General features: G+C 42.2%; 1 long non-coding RNA gene and 1 pseudogene across 1 annotated transcript; one reads left to right on the top strand and one right to left on the bottom strand.

Moving 5' to 3' along the window:
* Window positions 1-16,801, bottom strand: part of LOC125367313 — a 29,999-nt pseudogene extending 13,198 nt beyond the window's left edge.
* On the top strand, window positions 4,477-21,232 carry LOC125367507. Its single transcript, XR_007214099.1, has 4 exons — window positions 4,477-4,627; window positions 13,001-13,005; window positions 15,704-15,707; window positions 21,223-21,232. It is a non-coding gene; the product is annotated as an uncharacterized LOC125367507 (long non-coding RNA).
* The last annotated feature ends 584 nt before the right edge of the window (window positions 21,233-21,816 follow it).

The raw sequence follows: 21,816 nt of genomic DNA, 5'->3' as shown, positions 1-21,816 counted from the left end.
AAATTCAGAAAATAATAAGGGACTATTTTGCAAATCTTTATGCCAACAAATTCGAGAACTTGGAAGAAATGGATGATTTCCTAGAAAAAATTCATATCCCCAAACTGAACCATGAAGATTTAAACCTCCTAAACAGACCCATATCCAGTATTGAAATAGAAATGGCAATAAATGATCTCCCATCCAAGAAAAGCCCAGGTCCAGACGGATTCACTGCAGAATTCTACAAGGCCTTCAAAACAGAACTCACACCAATATTTCTCAAACTCTTCAATGAAATTGAAAGAGAAGGTTCACTTCCAGACTCATTCTATGAAGCCAGTATAACCCTCATCCCAAAACCAGGCAGGGACTCATCACGGAAAGAGGACTATAGACCGATCTCCCTGATGAACATAGACGCAAAAATTCTCAACAAAATTCTGGCCAATCGACTTCAACAGGTCATCAAAAAAAAAATCATACACCACGATCAAACTGGATTCATCCCAGGGATGCAAAGCTGGTTTAATATACGCAAGTCAATTAATGTAATCCACCACATCAACCGGAGCAAGCTAAAGAACCACATGGTTTTATCTCTGGATGCGGAAAAAGCGTTTGATAAAATCCAGCACCCATTTATACTAAAAGCCCTGGATAAACTGGGATTCCAGGGAACATTCCTGAATATAATCAAGGCAGTTTATGACAAACCAACAGCAACCATAACTCTAAATGGTGAAAAACTAAAGCCATTCCCTTTAAAATCAGGAACAAGGCAGGGATGTCCACTCTCTCCCCTGCTCTTCAACATAGTACTAGAATTCCTAGCCAGAGCAATCAGGCAAGAAGAAAATATAAAGGGGATCCAAGTAGGTAAAGATGAAGTTAAACTCTCTCTCTTAGCAGATGACATGATCCTATACCTAAAGAATCCCATAGACTCTACCCCCAAGCTACTAGAGCTGATCCAAAACTTTGGCAAAGTTGCAGGATATAAAATAAACCTTCAAAGATCAATGGCCTTTCTGTATGCTAACGACCCGAAGGCTGATATCAGGAAAGCAACCCCCTTTGCAATAGCCTCCAAAAACATAAAATACCTAGGAATAACCTTAACCAAAGAAGTGAAAGACCTCTTTGAGGAGAACTTTAAAACCTTGAAAAACGAAATTAAGTCAGAACTAAGGAAATGGAAAAACCTCCCATGCTCCTGGATTGGGAGGATTAATATAATCAAAATGGCAATATTGCCAAAGGCTATCTACAAATTCAATGCAATACCATTAATATCCCAACACCATTTTTTGATGAAATAGAGGAAGCAATCGGGAAATTCATATGGAATAATAAAAGACCTAGAATAGCAAAAACAATCCTAAGCAGAAAGAACAGTGCTGGAGGAATTACAATACCCAACTTCAAGCTGTATTATAAAGCTATAGTAATAAAAACAGCTTGGTATTGGCACCGGAACAGGCCTGAAGACCAATGGAACAGAATTGAAGACCCGGGAATGAACCCACAGAACTACGCCTACTTAATCTTTGATAAAGGGGCTAAGACATTAGTTTGGAAGAAAGATAGCCTCTTTAACAAATTGTGCTGGAAAAACTGGCTCAACACATGCAACAAACTAAAACTAGATCCTTATATATCACCCTGCACCAAAATCAATTCCAAATGGATTAAAGACTTCGAAATCAAAACAGACACCCTGAAAACACTAAAGGAAGAAGTAGGAGAAACACTTGGGCTCCTTGGCGCAGGACGGAACTTCCTGAACAAAGACCCAGAAAGGCTACAAATCAAAGAAAGGTTGGACAAATGGGACTGCATCAAACTGCAGAGCTTCTGCACGGCAAAGGACATAGCTTGCAAGATAAGCAGAAAGCCCACAGACTGGGAGAAGATCTTTACCGGACGTTCCACAGACAAAGGCCTCATATCTAAAATATATGCAGAACTAAAAAAATTACCTCCCTCCAAAACAAAACCGCAAAGAACTAATAGCCCACTCATCAAGTGGGCTAAAGACCTACAAAGAGACTTCTCTGATGAGGAAATGAGAATGGCCAAGAGACATATGAAAAAGTGCTCTACTTCACTGGCCATAAAGGAAATGCAAATCAAAACAACATTGAGATTCCATCTCACCCCAGTAAGAATGTCATATATCAAGAAACCTAACAACAACAGTTGTTGGAGGGGATGTGGCCAAAAGGGAACCCTACTTCATTGTTGGTGGGAATGTAAACTGGTTCAGCCACTCTGGCAAGCAGTATGGAGATTCCTCTGAAGTCTAAATGTAGAACTCCCCTATGACCCAGCAACCCCACTTTTGGGTATTTATCCAAAAAACTACAAACAAAATCACAGTAAAGCCACCAGCACAACAATGTTCATTGCAGCACAATTTGTCATAGCGAGAATCTGGAACCAACCCAGATGCCCCTCAGTAGACGAATGGATCAGGAAAATGTGGTACATATACACAATGGAATTTTATGCCTCTATCAGAAAGAATGACATTGCCCCATTTGTAAGGAAATGGAAGGACTTGGAAAAAATTATACTAAGTGAAGTGAGCCAGACCCAAAGAAACATGGACTCTATGGTCTCCCTTATTGGGAATAATTAGCACAGGTTTAGGCAAGTCAAAACAGATGATAACAAGAGCCCAATAGCTATACCCTTATGATCACATAAGATGATGCTAAGTGAAATGAACTCCATTTTATGAAAATGATTTTTATATCAGAGTTGTAACTACTTTCAACATCCCATGTGTATCTGTAGTTTCTACTATTGATGATGTTCGTGTATCACCTTCTTGTGATTGTATCTACACTATCTCTGTAATCTTATCTGAGTGTATGGGAAACAGTGTGTACTGGTATTAGAATTAGGAAATTCAAAGGGAATATGAAAATTGAGAGACAAAGGGTAAAATAAGAGAAACAACAACAAAAGCAATACTTGCCAAACTGTTTGGTGTAAGTGAACTGAACACCTCAGGGGGGGAAAGGGGCAGGGGGGAGGGGGTATGAGGGACAAGGTAACAAACAGTACAAGAAATGTATCCAATGCCTAAAGTATGAAACTGTAACCTCTCTGTACATCAGTTTTATAATAAAAACTTAAAAAAAAAGAGTGCTTGGAAAACGGAAAGGAAGAAAAACAGAAGAGATAAACAAATACATGAAAGATCTATCACAAAAATACATTGAAGTAAAGAACAAGAAAGGAAAGCTACTAGAGGAAAAGGCCAAACAATCTGCAAAACAGACACAAAGTTTAATGCAGAAGCAGCAGATCCAGTGGCAGATCCTCATTGTAGAGTTCTAGCGGCAACATGAACAGCTGTCATGGTCTACTTTCGAGAATGTGCCATAGGCTGCTGAGAAGAATATGTATTGGGTCATTGTTGGGTAGAAAACTCTTTATATATGTTTTAGTTCCATTTGGGAGATGGTATCATTTAGGTCCAGGGATTCTTTGCTTATCCTCTGTTTGGTTGGCCTGTTCTTTGAGGAGAGTGGAGTTTGAAGTCTCCCATTACTATTGTATTTGGGTCTATCTTGCTCTGAAGGTCTGAGAGTTTTTGTTTTACATATTTAGGTGCTCCATTATTTGGTGAGTACAAATTGATGACAATGATATTCCCTTCCTGTACTTTTCCCTGCATTAGTATGTAATGACTCTCTTTTTCTTTTTGAACTGATTTTAATGAGAGGTCTATTTTTTCAGAAATCAAAATGGCCACCCCTGCCTACTTGCTGGGTGCATTAGTATAAAAGATATTTATCCATCCCTTTACTCAGATTTTGTTTTTGTCTTTGGCAGTGGGATGGGTCTCTTGAAAACAAATGGATGAATTTTGTTTTCTGATCCACTCTGCAGTATTTGTTTTTTTTTTGATTGGAGAATTTAGTCCATTAATAGTATAGAGAGATGTGCTGTGTTTCCTGTTATTTTTTTTAAAATTTAATTTATTTATTAATTGAACACAAATTTTTTGGAAAGGGTGTTGTGCAAAAAGGGTACAGTTACATAGTAGGGCAGTGTGTACATTTCTTGTGATATCTTATGCCCTGTTTTTCTTTCCCTTCTCTAGGTCAGGTAGACATATATACAATATACAATGTATCAAGAACATATACAGTAGCCAGGTGGCCGTGCCCAAGAAAATTCGCCTAGGGCTTTAAATGCAATGTCGATATTTGGTAATATGTTGACAGTAGTCTTATATGAACGTACATACATAGATTTTGAGCTATTGTATTCCACAGAGAGGTCAATTTTTGACCTTTATGTGTTGAGTAATTGTTTGGTTTTAGTTACATACTGTTGGGTCGCTGCCCCAATTTCCTGTCATTTTTGTTGCTTTCCTTATAGGCACAGGCAGGAACTTCCTGAACAGAGTCCCAGGAGCACAATGGATAGGAGAAAGACTCGACAAATGGGACTATATTAGAGTAAAAAGACTCTCCACAGCTAGAGATATTGCTAATAAGCTAGAAAGATAGTCAACCAACTGGGAAAAGATCTTCACCAGCAATGCAACAGACAAAGGCCTAATATCCACCATCTACAGAGAGCTCAGGAAACAAATCCCTTCCAAATCTAATAAACCAATCACTAAGTTGGCAAGGACACTTCTCAGATGAAGTAGTAAAAATGGCAAAGAAACACATGAGGCAATGCTCACCCTCCCTGGACATAAAGGAAATGCAAATAAAACAACACTGAGATACCACCTTATCCCTGTCAGAATGGCTTATATTCTGAATTTAGACGACAACAACAAATGCCGGCGAGGATGAGGAGAAAGAGGAACCCTACTGCACTGCTGGTGGGAATTTAAATTAGTACAATCACTCTGAAAAGCAGTCTGGAGGTTCCTCAAAAAACTAAACATAGATATACCCTACAACCCAGCCATACCACTCCAAGGCACATACCCTAAGTGATAGGAACCGGGATAGGACAAGGATACCGGTACCTCCATGTTCATTGTTGCACTGTTCACAATGGCCAAGATATAAAAACAACTCAGATGCCCCACTTCAAGTGAACAGATTGAAAAAATGTGGTACCTATACACAAAGGAATAAGCCAAGAACAGAGAGACAAATAGCATATGGTCTTCCTGACATGTAGGTGTTAGATTTAAAACACAATGAAGGGCTGGGAATATGGCCTAGTGGCAACAGTGCTCGCCTCATATACATGAAGCCCTGGGTTCGATTCCTCAGCACCACATATATAGAAAAAGCCAGAAGTGGGCGCTGTGGCTCAAGTGGTAGAGTGCTAGCTTTGAGCAAAAAGAAGCCTGGGACAGTGCTCAGGCCCTGAGTTCAAGCCCCAGGACTGGCAAAAAAAAAAAAACAAACCACAATGAAATATAACAAAGTAAACAGGACTCAAGATACCAAAATACAGAAAAAACAAAAGAGGATGGCCATGGGCGAAAAGCACCAAATAGCAAAACCCAAGTACCTCTTAGAACCCCAAAGATAAGGAAACCATGGACTCATTATTTTTAGATGACTCTGTATTCCCTACCACATATATGGGATATACATGAGCACATCCAAGGGAACTTGGGAGGAGGGCACAGAATGAGTAGAAAGTGGGTGAGAAAAAATAATAGAGCAGAGGGGCCCATCAGCTATATTGGACATTGATGAAAGTGAACTAAGCAACTCATGGGTGGTGATGGGAAGGTGGAATGACAGGGAAAGAGGAAACAAAAGGAAAGAAATATACATATCACCAGAATGGGAAGAAATGGTTTTATTGTTAAAGTTCATGGAGTTCATAAGCTTTGTAGAGTAGAATCATGATTTTTATCATTGTTAAGGTTAAAATGTGTTCTGTGAAATACATGTAGTAACAAACTCAATTGAAAAAAACCAACAATGGAGAATGTGATAACCAGTGGAGCCAGAAGTCCCGGCCCCTGCTGACATCACTGTCACACGGGGTAGGCCACTGGAGGGGTCGGGGCAGGTGAGGTGTTTAGAGCCAGGATGGGGCGTCCTAGATATAAGCTTTGTGTTCTGAGGGGTGCTGTGGGGGGCATGAGAGAAGAGAGGGAAGCTGCAAGAGGTGTCTGAGGCAAGAGGTGCCTGGGACTGCTGAGAGGCCTGTGGAGAGGCCTGATACCTGAGATCTGGGGAGAGGTGGGAAGAAGGAAGGAGGAATAGAAAGAAGCTCGTTCCCTTGGAGGTTTGGAGCTTGAAAATGATCTGGTTATGGGTTCTGGGTAGTTAGCTCAGGACAAGGTAGTCACAGGCCCATGAAAGAAACCTCCTTTTTCCCTTTTAACCATGCCTCCATGGATTTTCTCACTCCGTCATTACACAAGGTGTTTAAACAATGATCAACTCCTAGGACCTGCTTAATGGCATGCAGAAAACCAGAAATAGGAGAGATGGCTATGCCACTCTACCCCATGAGGTGTGAGCTCATTGTTGTTATTGTATACTGCTTTTCTTCCTCCTGTGAGGGAATGTGACCAATAGAGGAAGACAAGGACCCTCCAGGAAAATACACTTAAGTCAGTGCTCCATCTCATCAGAGAGAGAAAGAACAGAGGTTATGGTATTTATAGAGGAGAATTCCGGCTCTATTTACTTGAAATAGCCTACCTAGCCACTTTAATGATTATATCAGACACATGGATCCATTATAGTGCATATATACACATACACACATATACATATAAAATCATGTTTTATATACAACTCCATAAGTAATGAAGAGAGAAACTAGTCCTTTATATGATTTAAAAATAATGATACAGTTGAAAAAAACAACAACAAGGACACCATCAGGACACATCCTTTCAGTTCTACTAAAAGTTCTAAAGAGGATGAAAAGCACAGACTCAGCGCCATCCTTAGTTGCTGGAACATTCTGTGGGTTGTTCCTTTAGAGCTTGGCTGTGGGCTGGGAAGAAGTGGCCGTGTGCCCTCCTGACTGCCAGTCCAGCTGCCCACAGCATCTCAGTGTGGTCAGAGATGTGAACACATGGTGACAATGTGTGTATGTCACTCAGTGCTCTAAAGAAGATCAGCTTAGATGCTAGATGCCCTGGGTCACAGCTTAGCTTCCTCAACTCCAGCTCTGCCCCAGGAGACTGAGTCTAGAGTCCCCCTGTGCGGCCTAGCCAAGTCCATCCTGGCTCAGGCACAACACGGCTAGCACCTATCAGCACCTAAATACTTAGTTCATATGTGCTTACACTTCTGTGCCACTGAGATTTTTGACTTTGTTTGGCAGTCCTGGTGCTTAAACTCTAGGCCTGGGAGCTAGGCCTGAGCTTCTTTTGCCCAAGGCTGGTGCTCTTTCACTTGAGCCACAGCTCAACTTCTGGCTTCTTGTGGTTAAGTGGAGATAAGAGTCTCATTGAATTTCCTTTTCAGGCTTTCCTTGAACTGTGATCCTCACATCTCAGCCTCCTAAGTAAGTAGGATCACTGTGAGTCAACAGTGCCTGCCTTTGCCATGTTATTTAATAACAGACCGTGGATTCAATTGGCAAATTGAGCTTTTCACAAAGATACTATATTTTTTTGAGTAGCATTTAATACCTCAGTTTCCCTCATCCCTTTAATTTCTCTCTTCAGATTCTTCCTAGACAGAATTGAGGAAATCTTTTGTGCTTACAACTTTGTACAGAACTCCTCACGGGAAGTGATTAGGAGACACTCTTTTGATGCCTCATCAGTTCCTGCCCTTCTCAGCTGCCATGCCCTCACCTTATTGGGAAAAGTCCTGTCAACTTCCTCTTGCAGCTTCTTTTGGACATCAGGGTGAAGGGCCAGTAGATACATAATGAAACAAAGAGTGGTGCTGGTGGTCTAATAGCCACCAAAGATAAAGTTAATTGATTGGGCTGCTATCTCCAGGTCGGTGAGACCTACAGGGAGAGAAACATATATATTAGGTAAATAAGTCAGTATAGAACACCACAATAATGGTTTAAATCATCACCAATACCTAGGGATAAGACCTAGAAAAGCATGAAAGCATCATGCCTGACAGGAGCCAAAGGGACAAAGTAAGTTTAATCCAGTTTCCCATAGGTTTACACTACCATTGCCCATCTTGTCTGAGTTCTCCATGTTTGCCACTTAGAGCTGGGTCATTTAAGAGACAGTATTCTGTGAGAATCCCTGGAGCTGAACTACAAGACCTGGAAAGGGTTATGAGTTTGGAATGCCATTTCTGACAGCATTTGGAAGGCTGGGAGCTGCGCTGAGGAAATGTCAGTTGAGGCAGACAGAGGTAAAGAGTTAGAGCTGTTTGCAATATGATAAGACTTTGTGCTAATATTGAAATGTTTATTGCTTCACTCTGCTTCCTAAGATAAGGAAGTCAATGATGGACTTGTATGTAAACTATGTCTCATGTTAATGATTGTAACCATAGACTTTGAATGTATCTTCTCTCCCCTCCCCCAGAACTAAACTTTAAAAAAAAGCAATTATTAATGACATTCAGGATCTGACAGCAGGAATTGCTTTCGGTTGCCTGGTGCCCACAAATCTCTGTTCTTTGGCCTGGTCTCCTATCATTTTTTTTTCTCAAGGCTGTCATTCTGCAACTCTGAGCCATGGCACCACTTCTGGTTTTCTGGTGGTTCATTTGAAATGAGTCTCACTGTCTTTTCTATCCAGGCTTCCTTTGAACCATGATCCTCAGATGTGATCTCAGCTTCATGAGTAGTTGTTATGGTTACAGGCTTTGAACAGTGATCATCAGACCTCACCTTCTTTAGTATGTAGGGTGACAGGCTTGAGCCAGTGGTCCCTGGCTATAAATATAACCTATAAGATCATGGTGATGAGAGTGCAATTCCCATTGGCTGCCATATAGAACACTTTTCTGAAATTCTGCAGAAATGTGCCACTATCGGGAAAAAGAACTTCACATTTCTTTCGTGAGTAGACCCCAAAAGACTCCCATTACCTTTGTGGGACTCCATGTTTTTGGAATTCTGGGAGTTAATCATTAGCTGAAGTAAATCCACCCGGTGCTGTAAAAAAGACATACAGATTTCAAAGGCAGGAGGTCACTCTTGCCATTCCCCACATGTAATAGATGGGTTTAGAGTAAGTGTCTGGAGATGGATCACCATTCTGGAATGTTACAAATTTTTTGATGACACCTGGAGGAAACCAGTACTGTCTTCTTGCCCTGCAGACATCCTTGTTCTGAGGTCTAAGCTGTGTGAGTCAGATATTCAGACAGGCCTTAGGGCTTCAAATTTAAATCAGACACACTACAATAGATGGCCAGAGGTTGCCAACATGAAGCTTGGAAGTAAAATAATTCTCTCTCTCTGTCTCTCTGTCTCTGTCTGTCTCTGTCTCTCTCTCTGTCTCTGTCTCTCTCTGTGTGTGTCCTAGCAGTTGAATTCAGGATCTGGTTTCTGTTCCTTGTTTGGTCAAGGCTGGCACTGTACCAGTTGAGCCAGTTCTGGCTAATTGGAGAGGAGAGTCTCACAGATTTTTCTGCCCAGGCTGGCTTGGAATTTCCATCTTTAAGTCTGATCTCAGCCTCCTGAGTAGAAAGCACTACAGGCAAGAGCCACTGGTGTCTTGCATTTATCATTTAATTTTGAATTTCTTCTTTCTGATATATTTCAATTCTTCATTCTTTTTTGAATCTAAGAATTCATGACCTCAACATAGAATTTTTAAATCTATCTTTACAAAAGGACAGAGAGTTAATAAAACACATATCTAGAGCCACTTAAGCTTTGAACTGGGAACATCCTTAAGTAACCATACTTTAAGTAACCAACTTTTACCTTTGTTTTGTCTTCTAGGTGACTTTCTTTCATCCTTTGTACAGAAGTTCTTAAGAAATCTGTAACATCCTTTGGAAACATGCTGATATTTGATGCCTCAAACACAGGTGTAAGGAATGGAAAGAGTACTACAGGAGAAACCAAGAAGAAATAAAAACATGGAGAAAATACAAAATGTTCAGTCTACATCATAAAATTTTATTTAGCCTTAAGATGGACAAAACTTGAAAGCATCATTCAGAAGCTAAACACATTTATAGAATATATACAAAATAGGCAGTGAGAAAACATAGGTGATCACTGAGGCCTGAGAGAAGTAGAAGAGTAGATGTCTAAAAGGTACAGGGTTCCTTCCTTCCTCAATCCCATCTTCCCTCTTTCCCTCCTACTGTTCTTTCCCCTCTCCCTCCTTTGTTTCCTTCCATCCATTCTTCTTTCCTTCTCTCCTTTCTACCATCTTCCCTCCCTCTCCCTTTCTCCCTCTCCCTTTCTCCCGGTTCCTTCCTTCCTTCCTTCCTTCCTTCCTTCCTTCCTTCCTTCCTTCCTTCCTTCCTTCCTTCCTTCCTTCCTTCCTTCCTTCCTCCCTCCCTCCCTCCCTCCCTCCCTTCCTTCTTTCCCTCCTCCCTTTCTTCCCCCTTCCTTCCTTCTTTCCCTCCTCCCTTACTTCCCCCTTCCTTCCTTCCATTCTTCCTTCCGTTTGCAAGGATTGGGGCTTGTGTTCAGGGCCTGGGAATTCCCTTTTAGCTGTGTTTTTTTCTCAATGCGGGTGCCCTACCACTTGAGCTATAGCTACATTTGGAAATCAGAGTCTCAAAGATTTTTCTGCTCTGGCATGGCTTCAAATCATGATTCTCAGATCTCAGACTCATGAGTAGCTGGTATCAGAGGCATGAGTTAATGGTCCCCAACTAAAGTACAGGACAAAGCACTTTGAGGTTGACAGTGAATATGACCACTCACATCTTCAAATGTAGGGGAAAACCATTGAGTTATACAGTTTAAGTGAGATAATTATTTGTATGAATGGATTGTATCTCAGTGACCTGTTTTTTTTTTAACAAAGGAAGAGAGATGTGGAGAGAGAGAGAGAGAGAGAGAGAGAGAGAGAGAGAGAGAGAGAGAGAGAGAGAGTCACAAACGTACTGAGAGAACCAGTGGGTCAAAGAAATAAAATTTTATGAGCCTCTTGACTTTTTGCACAAAGGGGTCCTGTGGGTTATTGAGAGAATTGATGTTCACCCCAAATGATGTTCCAGTGATCACATCCATGCTGTAGGCTCCAAAGATGCTGAAGTAGACAAAGACAGACAACAAAAACTCACATTTCTTTTTTACCCTCTCTCTCCTTTCTGCTACATGGGCAGCAAAAAGTGGCCTAGTGGTAAAAGTTCTTGCCTCGTATACATGAAGCCCTGGGTTCGATTCCTCAGCACCACATATATAGAAAAAAGCCGGAAGTGGCGCTGTGGCTCAAGTGGTAGAGTGCTAGCCTTGAGCAAAAAGAAGCCAGGGACAGTGCTCAGGCCCTGAGTCCACACCTCAGGACTGGCAACAAAAACAAAACAAATAAACAAGAAGTGGGAGCAAATTCCTCTGTCAAGACAGGACAGTCACAAGCTGTTCTCTGTTAGAAGTGCTTGAGGAGTCATCAGAATTGTCTAGCCTCACCCTTCTCCACACCCCCAACCAGTCTCAGCCCATGGTCTTTACCAGGCACTAATGGTTCCACAACCATTGCACTAAGGTTGGCAGGACAATTGAGTGGGTCAGCCTCCTCTGGGAATTCCAAAAACTCAGTCTCAGAAAACACTGCCCCCCCCCCGCCAACAAATCACAGCAGTACTAATACTATGTGGATGAAAATAGATTTTGGTAAACAGTGATGGATTGTAATAGATTGGGATTTCAGCAGGGAAAGAGGGGAGTTATTAATTTGGTCTCTGTCTCTGTCTCTGTCTGTTTTTTGGCCAATGTCCTGGAGCTTGAACTCAGGGACTGGTCACTGTTCATGAGTTTCTTTTGTTCAAGCCTAACACTCTATTATTTGAATCACAGATCTTCTGACTTTTCTTGGGGTAGGCATTGGAGATAAGAGTTTTTTTTTCTTAGACTGGCATCAAGACACGGTCTTCAGATCTCAGTCTCCCGAGCAGCTAGGATTATAGGTGTGCACTACCAGTGCCCAGCAAGTACTCACTCTTTCAACACCACAGGCTTGCTTTTCTCTGTTTGTGGTCTCAGGATTTCCAACAACCTGTCACAAAACTCATGAATGATAGGGAACATCTATGCACAAAACAAGAGATGTTAAAAGAGAAGATTTAAACCCCAGAGGCCAGGACCTGCCTCTCCCCAAAAGATGAAACAGGACATCTCATTTATGAGAAACCATGGATTTGTAGGACATAAGGACAAACAATATTTTCTGGAAGTTCAACCTTAGAGGACATCTTCTTGGAAATGGACTCTGATCTGACTCTCTGCTTGTTCCCGGATTCATTCTGTAATTTTCCAGCCCTATATTCTCAGGTTTGATTACCTCCTTCAGTTTCCCACTGGTGAAGGTAGGGGAAAGCAACGTTCTTATTCTCTTCCAGTCTTCATTCTCAGACATAGCAACAGATTTTTTCATAAGTCCCATTGGGCCCATAGCCTGGAGTCCAAAGAAAAACAAATTTGTCTTCCTGGCTGTTTGAAGATTTTGCACAGTTGTTTAAAATTGGTGAATTGGCAGCATTTAGTTGACAATCTACTGTCTACAGGAAGAGTTGGCCCTCTGTAAGAAACTCAATAAGTATGTATACCAAATGCCTGGTTCCTTGGGAGACTAAAGGAGGCACCCAGCCACCTCATGTGATTTCAGGATTTCATATTCTAGACCTATTTATTTATTTATGTCCCTTTCAACAAATTGATTTATTCATTACATTATATAGTGATCATCTTATATATTAATTATCTTATTTATAATTAATTTATAAGCAAAAGAGTTTCAATTCAACATGTGCATTCATTAGTACAACGTGTCTTGATCAATAGCACCCCTTTCATCATTCTCCTCCGGTCCCTCCGAGGTTCCCCAGAGCTTACAATTATTTCATGATTAAAACTTCAAAAGTGAATATGGTTGATAAATATTCGGATGTGCGTGTGTGTGTTTTCAAATGGCATGCCTACCCTGCGGTTTGTGAAGATGGTGTAGCATTCTTTCACCAGCACTGTTTTGATCATGTCACGATCTGTAATCATCAGCACTGGCCGCCGGCCATCGTACAACCTGTGTGTGCCAAACACAGCTGAGTGGAAACTCTAACCAGCCAGGCTCTGTGCCCATGATCACACCCCAAGCTCCTCAACACATAGCAATATTAGTCCAAGCTAGGGATTCTGAGCATAGACGCCACAGAGGGCCACAAAATGAGGGTGAATGTGGCACAGTAGAGATGCCTAAAGACAAAACGGCTTTTCAAAGAGATCATCATGAGCAGTTTTTGGAGGTTGCAACCTGGGGCTGTCTTCAAATTGCAGTTCCCAGGTCATTTGAGCCATAGTACCCACCTGAAATGTCCAATCTTTTATCTTTTATCTCCTCATACAACTAATTTCTTGTTTACTAAATGAGGTTCTTGGAATTGGGATGTTCAATTCATCTCTTTTGGCATAGAATATTAATATAAGCCTCCAGCAGAAATCAGAGGGAGCATCAAGGCAAAGTGAACTTGCTCAATATGAAAAGATAAGAGTGATCCCACCACTACCCATAGGACACCACAAATTAAACACTTCCTCATACTTCCTTTATTGCCTTATTCTCCTATATCTTTATTTCCTTCTATTTCTGAAGGTAACAAAAAAAGCAAAGGGAAAAAACAAAAAGAAAGCTTGCTGGTGGGAATTCTCAATTTTGAAAAAAACTGTGCAAAGCAAAGTCCCTGGAGCTATGAGTGCCCCTTCCTGGAATTGCCCCTGGTAGGGAAAAATCTTTGATGCTCACAGTCTATCAAGTCCTCAACATGAGTGCCAAGAGGCTGGAAATCGGAGCAGATCCACTGATGCCCAAAGGATAGTCTGGACCACTGGGCACAGACTCCTGCAGTGCATGTGGTAACGCTCCAGGGGGAGCCCATGCACAGCTTCTGAAAGTCAGCCCTTCTCTGCACCAACAAGTATTGCTTAGCGATGGAAGGAAGCCGGACTTTACACCCATAAAAAGCAAAATGTAGAGCTCAGACCACACTCACCTTATGATAACAAAGAAGAGTTCCAATGAATGGCAGAGATTTCGGGCAAGGAATTCCCAACTTCTGAAAAACTGTATGTGGATAGGTCCCATATCTAGAAATATTAAAAAAAAATCCAGATCACAGACACACACACACACACACACACACACACACACACACACACACACCCTCGTATACATATGGAGGCTTGCCAGTTACTAACTCAAGAAGTAGGACAGTCAAACTGGGATGGTAACATGAAGGCAATCATAATGCGAGAAACTCAAACGGCAATGCTGACCCTTGCTCTTCAGTTCCTTTTGTACAGCCTCTGAGAGAACTCCAAAAGTCACAAAAATGGAGTAATTGTAGGTGAAGTGTTTAGGCTCCCCAACCTAGAGTGGATAGTTGATTAAAGTCTACAACCTTGATTTGAGTGCTCTTGTGAGATTCAAAACAGAAATTCCATGTCATTTCATGTACACGTGCCATTTGATGCGAACAGCCAGGCTCATACATGTCTCCAGGATCTCTGACCTTAAAAGAGAGTAATTTTCTCCTGCTTCCTCCTAACTCCCATTTGGGTGCTGTGGATTTCATTATCGGCTTACCTTCTTCCTTCTCACCTCCACAGGACAATTAAGATAATTTCCTGGAGCAGAATATCAATATACAAGGGAGATTCCTGCCTACTCATGCTTATTGCAGCTCTACTTACAATAGCCAGCTTGTAGAATCAGCCAAGTGCACAATAACCATCAAATAGATAATCATAAACCCATTGGCACTATGGGATAATACTGTGCTAAGTGGAGATGATATAGTTGTACAAAAATAGAATCAGAAAACATCCCATTGAGTGAGCTATTTAGAGTTCTAAAAGTCAAATATTGCATGCTCTCAGTCTTCTGTGGGATGATGATGATGATGATGATGATGATGACGATGATGACAATGATGAAGGTGATGATGATGGTGGTGGTGGTGATGAACTTGATAATAATGAAGATGATAGTGGTATTAATAGCACATAACTAAAAGGAGGATTGTCTAGGGGGATTTGTGGAATAGAGAGGGAAGAAAGTAAAGGATACTGAAGAGTGAAGAATTTTGAAAAAATGTGTTACACGTGTGTGTGTATGTTCTATAAAGATAACACACTAACCACTGTTTAAAAAGATAGAGGGGTGGGGAGAAGAGGGAAGATAGGGTGGAGGAAGTGAATGTGTTCACAGTTTATTGCTTACATGAATGAAAATATCACGAAAAAAAATATATTACTAATGTATGTTCATTCAAAAAAAAAGTAAATTTAAACAACCAGTGAATTAAAACAATATGCTCATCAGATTAGTTTTTTTTTTTTTTTGGCCAGTCCTGGGCCTTGGACTCAGGGCCTGAGCACTGTCCCTGGCTTCTTCCCGCTCAAGGCTAGCACTCTGCCACTTGAGCCACAGCGCCGCTTCTGGCCGTTTTCTGTATATGTGGTGCTGGGGAATCGAACCTAGGGCCTCGTGTATCCGAGGCAGGCACTCTTGCCACTAGGCTATATCCCCAGCCCCAGATTAGTTTTAAAATATATATGTAGTTGGATACCCAGTGTCTCTTGAAGTAATCCTAGCTACTCAGGAGGCTGAGAGCTGAAGATTGTGCTTGCAAGCCAGCCTGGGCAGGAAAGTTCATAAGACTTTTTCCTTCTCTCTCTCTCTTCCTCTCTCCCTCTCTCTCTCTTTCTTTCCTTCTTTGTTTTTCTTTTTTGATGAGATGCTTGAACTCGGGGCCTGGGCATTGTCCCTGATCTCCTTTTACTCAAAGCTGATGTCTTACTACTTTGAGCCAAAGTGCCATTTCCAATTTTCTGGTGGTAAATTGGAGGTAAGTGTCTTGGCCTTTCCTGTCCAGGCTGGCTTTGAACCATGTGCTCAAATTTCAGCCTGCAGACTAGCTACCATTACAAGCATGAGCCACCAGTGCCTGGCTGTGACTCTTCTATCCCATTAAGCACCAAAAAATCCAGAAGTGGAGTGCTGGGTCAACTGGCAGAGTGCTAGTCTTTAGCTCTTGGACAGCACCCAGGCTCTAAGTGCAAGTCCCAGGTATGGCACCAAAATAAACAAATGAACAAGCAAACCATAAAGACCTCCCACCCCAAGTATCCTGAGATTACTCCAAGGGTAATAAGTTGCTAATATTTTGCTTCTGCTGAATTTGAGGCATTGATTTATGCCAAAATATAAACTCAGAGATCATTTCCAAATGATGCCAGGACCCTCTGTTCTCCACAGACTTTGAGAGGTCCATGAAAGAGGAACATTTATTAACTCTTCTTGGATCTCTACAGGGTAAATAATAACCTCTTAATCAATTCTGATTTTTTTTTTTTTGCCAGTCCTGGGCCTTGAACTCAGGGCCTGAGCACTATCCCTGGCTTCTTTTTGCTCAAGACTAACACTCTGCCACTTGAGCTACAGTGCCACTTCTGGCCATTTTCTATATATGTGGTGCTGGGGAATCGAACCCAGGGCTTCATGAATGTGAGGCAAGCACTCTTGCCACTAGGTCATACTCCCAGCCCCTCAATTCTGATTCTTGAGCTATTTCCCACTCATTTTTCTCTTCGTTCTTCCCAATTGAAAGACCACAGTGATCCTGAATCCTAGGTTATGGGGAGGGGCCAGCAGAGTCTAGACAATTACTCACAGGTAGAGGAGCACCAGGCTGGTAGCCAGGAGGACCCAGGTTTCCATGGAAAAGTTTGGGATCAAGTCCATGGTCACTCTCGTCCAAAAACTCCACCCTCTGACTTTCCCCCTCAGCTCTGGGTTGTGCTGGCTGAAGAGCTGAGGCTGCTGAGCTCCCCCAGTGCTCGGCTCTGATGAGGGAGATGAGGCTCCTGCAGTTTATGGGCTGGGAGAGGGGGTGGGGCTGATAGCTCAGCCAGTAGAAAACTTACCTGTGTCCACCCACCTCACAGGTGAGTCCTGTCCAACTTTTGGTGGTGGACAAGAAATCGTGGATGTGTGTAGTTTGAACTTTGAAATCACACATTATAAAAATACCAATAAACAAATGCAAGCACTGTCATCATTAGAGCTAAAGGTTACAGATTGCCTCACAAAAAGTCAAGTGTAGCCATTGGTTCCTCTAAGCTTTTATCTACAACATGGCTTTCATTCCAAAATACTTGAAACTGCACCCAAATAAAGAATATCCACAGGTGTTTATGGATGCTGTTTCTTCTGTTGACACAGCTTGCTCTTTCAAGAATGGGTAATTTCTCCATGGCTTGAGAGCAAGCCCCAGGAGCTGGGTTTAGATGCATGGCTCAGGTGGTAGAGTGTGAGCCAATGAACAAAAGGGTCAGAAACTAAGTTAGAGTCTTGGTCTCAGACAGAAAAGGAATGGGGGGCTGGGAGTATGGCCTAGTGGCAAGAGTGCTTGCCTCATATTCATGAAGCCCTGGGTTCAACTCCCCAGCTCCACATATATAGAAAAAGCCTGAAGTGGCGCTGTGGCTCAACTGGGTCCAAGGCCCAGGACTGGGGGGGAAAAAAAAAAAGGAAAAGGCTAGAATAAGCAATCATTACTTGTGACTCATTTCTGCTCTGCAGGTTACTTATGGGAGGGATGTCACAACGAGTTGTGTATGAATTATATTGGCTATGACCTTAATTGAAGGGTCGAGTGTCGAGTGACAGAGTGACAGATAGACTTCAACATTCCTAAAACTCAAAATAAATAGAAAACATTTCATCCAGGCACACACACACTCATACACACATACCACACACACACTGGCACACACACACACACACACACACACTTATGTATTTCCTTGTTTCCTTTCATTGTCTGCCCTTAGGCAGAAACTGGTACTCGCCCTTTAGAATCTCTTAGCCTAGACATTTCTAGACTGCCCAGAAATTACTGATTAGATGTGAGGTTGCTCCCCAAAAAGTTATGAAAAGGTTGGTTTTCATCACTGGTTGCTGAAAGGCTTGATTGTGGGGACTCCCAAACGGTGGTGAGGTTTCCTCTGAATGGGGTTCTGGAGATGGGGCCTGTGTGGGCGAAGAGAATCACTGGGCAGCATTGCAAGAACACCACATTCCTAACTCCCTCTGTCTCTCATCTCTGTTCTTCTCTCTCTCTCTCTGTCTCTTTCTTCTTTTCTCATCTCTTTCCTTCTCTCTCCTCTCACATGTCTATCTCTCCTGGTGTATGTCATCTTTCTCCCTTCTCTCTCCCTCTTTCCCAGGTCTCTTTCATCTCTCTGTCTCTCTCATTTCTCACCTCTCTCCTATGTCTGTCTCTGTGTCTCTGTCTCTTTTCCCCTTCCTTCTCAACCACCATGAATTGAACACTCTGTTCCACCTAGCAGTCCCTGCCATGAGGTTTCAGTCTTGCCTCAGGCTATGGGAATGGATTCGCTCCAAATAAAATATCTCTTCCTTTACTACATTGTTTATCTCTGTGTTGTTTTTTTTTCACAGCAATGGATAGTTATTAAGTAACTTGGTAAAATGTGTCAATTCTCTACCAGGTCTCAGGTTCAGTTTCTTTCCCTGGGAGCTTGTGCAACAGCCTGAAGTCTCTATGGTGACAGGCAGTCACCTTTTGTGGGGATTCTCCAGGAAGTGCCAGATGGAGAACATGAATCCTCCTTTTCCCTTTCTCAAGGCTGGTGCTCTACCATTTGAGCCACAGCTCCACTTCTGGCTTTTTGATGGTACATTAGAGAGAAAAGGCTCCTGGACTTTTCTGCTGACCTGTGGTCCTCAGATCTCAGCCTCCAGAATAGCTGGGCTGACAGAAGTGAGCCACTCAGCCCAGGGCTTTTTATTCATACTTAATTCAGGGCCAAGGGAATGAATGCCCTGGTAACAGTGCCAGGGATGGAGCAGATGGCACACAGCCCCATTTCTCCACAGCAGCCGAGTGAGAAATAGCCATAATGTGTTGGCTAAAGACGTATGTGTGTGTCACACCTGTGGAATTTTGAGGATTAGTGGAGTCCTATACAATGGTAGTCAAAGGAGAGAATGGCAGTGAGTCTGATATCAACAAGAGTTCAGACCTGGAGCTGCTATCTAGGAACAGTAGGTTTGAAAGTCCAGTAAATTCTAGTACATTCCTGCCATTTTGCATTCACTTCTTTGGGCACTGTCAACTAGAGCTCATGCTAGCATACCCACTTATACTTGTAGAAACCAAGGAACAGTGATGCCAAGAGATTTGTGGAAAGCTGTCTAGTGATGATGATGCAATGTTGTCTGTGAAGTTAATAAAGAAAGGAGATTGTAAATTGCTCAATTATACCAGTGTTTGGTAGATGTTATTCCTCAATGGATGTCAGTAGAAGAAATAGTGGGTTTAGGTCTTTAGCTGCATCTTGAGTTGAAATTCTGATCCTCCACCGTAGGATGTTCCTAAAGTTCCTATGTGTTTCTCAGAGTGAAGGATACCATTTACTCACAGCAGGAAGAATAGAGAATCTAAATTGTATGAATAGAAAGGGTACTGGCATGTAAGACATCCATCTCCACCTTCCACAGTAGAGGAGTAGACTATGAAAAACCTTACTGATGACTTATGCTACCATACTTCCAACAATGGAATACTACATTAATGGTTGCTATTGATGACTTCATGAACTTACCCTGTTATTATTTTCTCCATATCAGGCTCTCAGCCCTTCCCCCTTCCTTTCCCCAGGAAGCTTGTAGGTATGAGCTGCATGAGTGGAATTTCCTCCATCCAGACCTGAATTTGTCCCTGAAAGAATCTGTCCCAGACATCCCAGGGGATCATGCAGAGACAGTCGAGGACAGGAGAAGAAGGTTTATAAGAAGGCTTATTAGTGGGGCCATATCTCCAATGGGAGAGAGAACAATATGGCATCTGTACCTAATCCAGGTGGTTGCTTGTAACTATGGGGCTAGAGGAGAGGCAGGTAGGTCTAGGAGGAGATTAGGAGTGCCCAATATCCTGGTGGGAGCTGTAGGGTGGGGAGCAGTCCAGGTGTGGGTAGGGTTGGGGGTACTGGGAGGGGCTGAGTACCAAAGGTAGGGGAAATCCTAACATTCTCCCCTTTTTTTGTTTAATAATATTAACTAGGGGTACCAGTCAGGTGTATGGGTGAAGGGTTTTTTCTTCTGTAAGCTTCTTTCTGGTGTAAGGGGCGACGTAGTCAAGGGTCCATGATTTGTCATTGGACCGAGTACCGTCCACGAAGTATTTATTGAGTTTGGTTGGTAAAGGTCTTCATCTTTTCTATGAGAATAGTTATCTAAAATGCAAGCCATAATTAGTAAAAGGCAAAAGTTGTTGCTAGGGGGCCCAGGAGAGGAACAAACAGGGAGGGATTGATTCCTAGAAAGGGCTGTCAAAAACTTGAGATTGCCTTTTCCATCTTGGATTGGAGAAATAGCATGGAACCTGACTCCCCATATCCTTGAGGGGAGGAGGAGGAAGACTTTTCCAGATTTACCTTAGGATCACAGGAACCTGAGGAGGAGGTAGCAGAAATATTTAAAGGTACCAGAGGTAATGGATGTCATGGTCTCTTCTGGGTACTTTCTGCTGGCTTTGGCACATCAAGGAGTCACTGGAGCTGGGGTGTTCAGGGTCCAGATCTGTACTGGACAGGGCAGTGTAAGTGAAGCCTCCAGTCACCTGTAGTGACAGGATGGTCTTGAACAGGATGCTCCCAGGTGGTGTCCTGGGTGAGGGCTGTTATCCTGTTAAATAGAAACATTTGAAAAGGTCAGGCAAATGGCCAACAGAGTGACAGGAACACTTAACATGAATGACAATGGGAGAACATACCCTGCCCACAAGGTAGAAAAGTTCCATTTGGGGCATAAACCTGGTTGTGGCCCATTACAAGGAAGGAGGACTAGCAGGACTGGGGGCAGGAAGGGAGTATGTAGGGTTTTTGGCAACTGGGTAGTGGACTGGTTGGTAGTAACCAGTCAGAGGCTACTGTACATATATATATATATAGTGTATATATGTGTATATATGTATATATGTGTGTATATAAAACATATATATTATATGTAAATATATATATAAAACAAAGGCAAGAATGTAAGTACCTGTCCAGTTGGAAGGTAGACAGGTATGGACATTAGATAGGCAAGCAGCTATTTCTCTTGATCCCTGGCTCTGATTAATTTTGAAAGCTGAGTTAAAATGACTCCATTTAGTGGATTAAAGACCTCAAAATCAAAACAGACACCCTGAAAACACTAAAGGAAGGAGTAGGAGAAATACTTGGGCTCCTTGGCGCAGGACGGAACTTTCTTAACAAAGACCCAGAAAGGCTACAAATCAAAGAAAGGTTGGACAAATGGGACTGCATCAAACTGCAGAGCTTCTGCACGGCAAAGGACATAGCTCGCAAGATAAACAGAAAGCCCACAGACTGGGAGATGATCTTTACCGGCCATTCAACGGACAAAGGCCTCATCTCTAAAATATATGCAGAACTAAAAAAATTACCTTCCTCCAAAACAAAACCGCAAAGAACCAATAGCCCCCTCATCAAGTGGGCTAAAGACTTACAAAGAGACTTCTCTGATGAGGAATGAGAATGGCCAAGAGACATATGAAAAAGTGCTCTACATCACTGGCCATGAAAGAAATGCAAATCAAAACAACATTGAGATTCCATCTCACCCCAGTAAGAATGTCATATATCAAGAAAACTAACAATAACAATTGTTGGAGGGGATGTGGCCAAAAGGGAACCCTACTTCATTGTTGGTGGGAATGTAAACTG

The sequence above is a fragment of the Perognathus longimembris genome, chromosome 1 (assembly GCF_023159225.1).
Source record: "Perognathus longimembris pacificus isolate PPM17 chromosome 1, ASM2315922v1, whole genome shotgun sequence".
Lineage (NCBI taxonomy): Eukaryota > Metazoa > Chordata > Mammalia > Rodentia > Heteromyidae > Perognathus > Perognathus longimembris.
The sequence above is the reverse complement of the archived record's forward strand: the minus strand, read 5'-3'. Positions and strand labels throughout refer to the sequence as shown.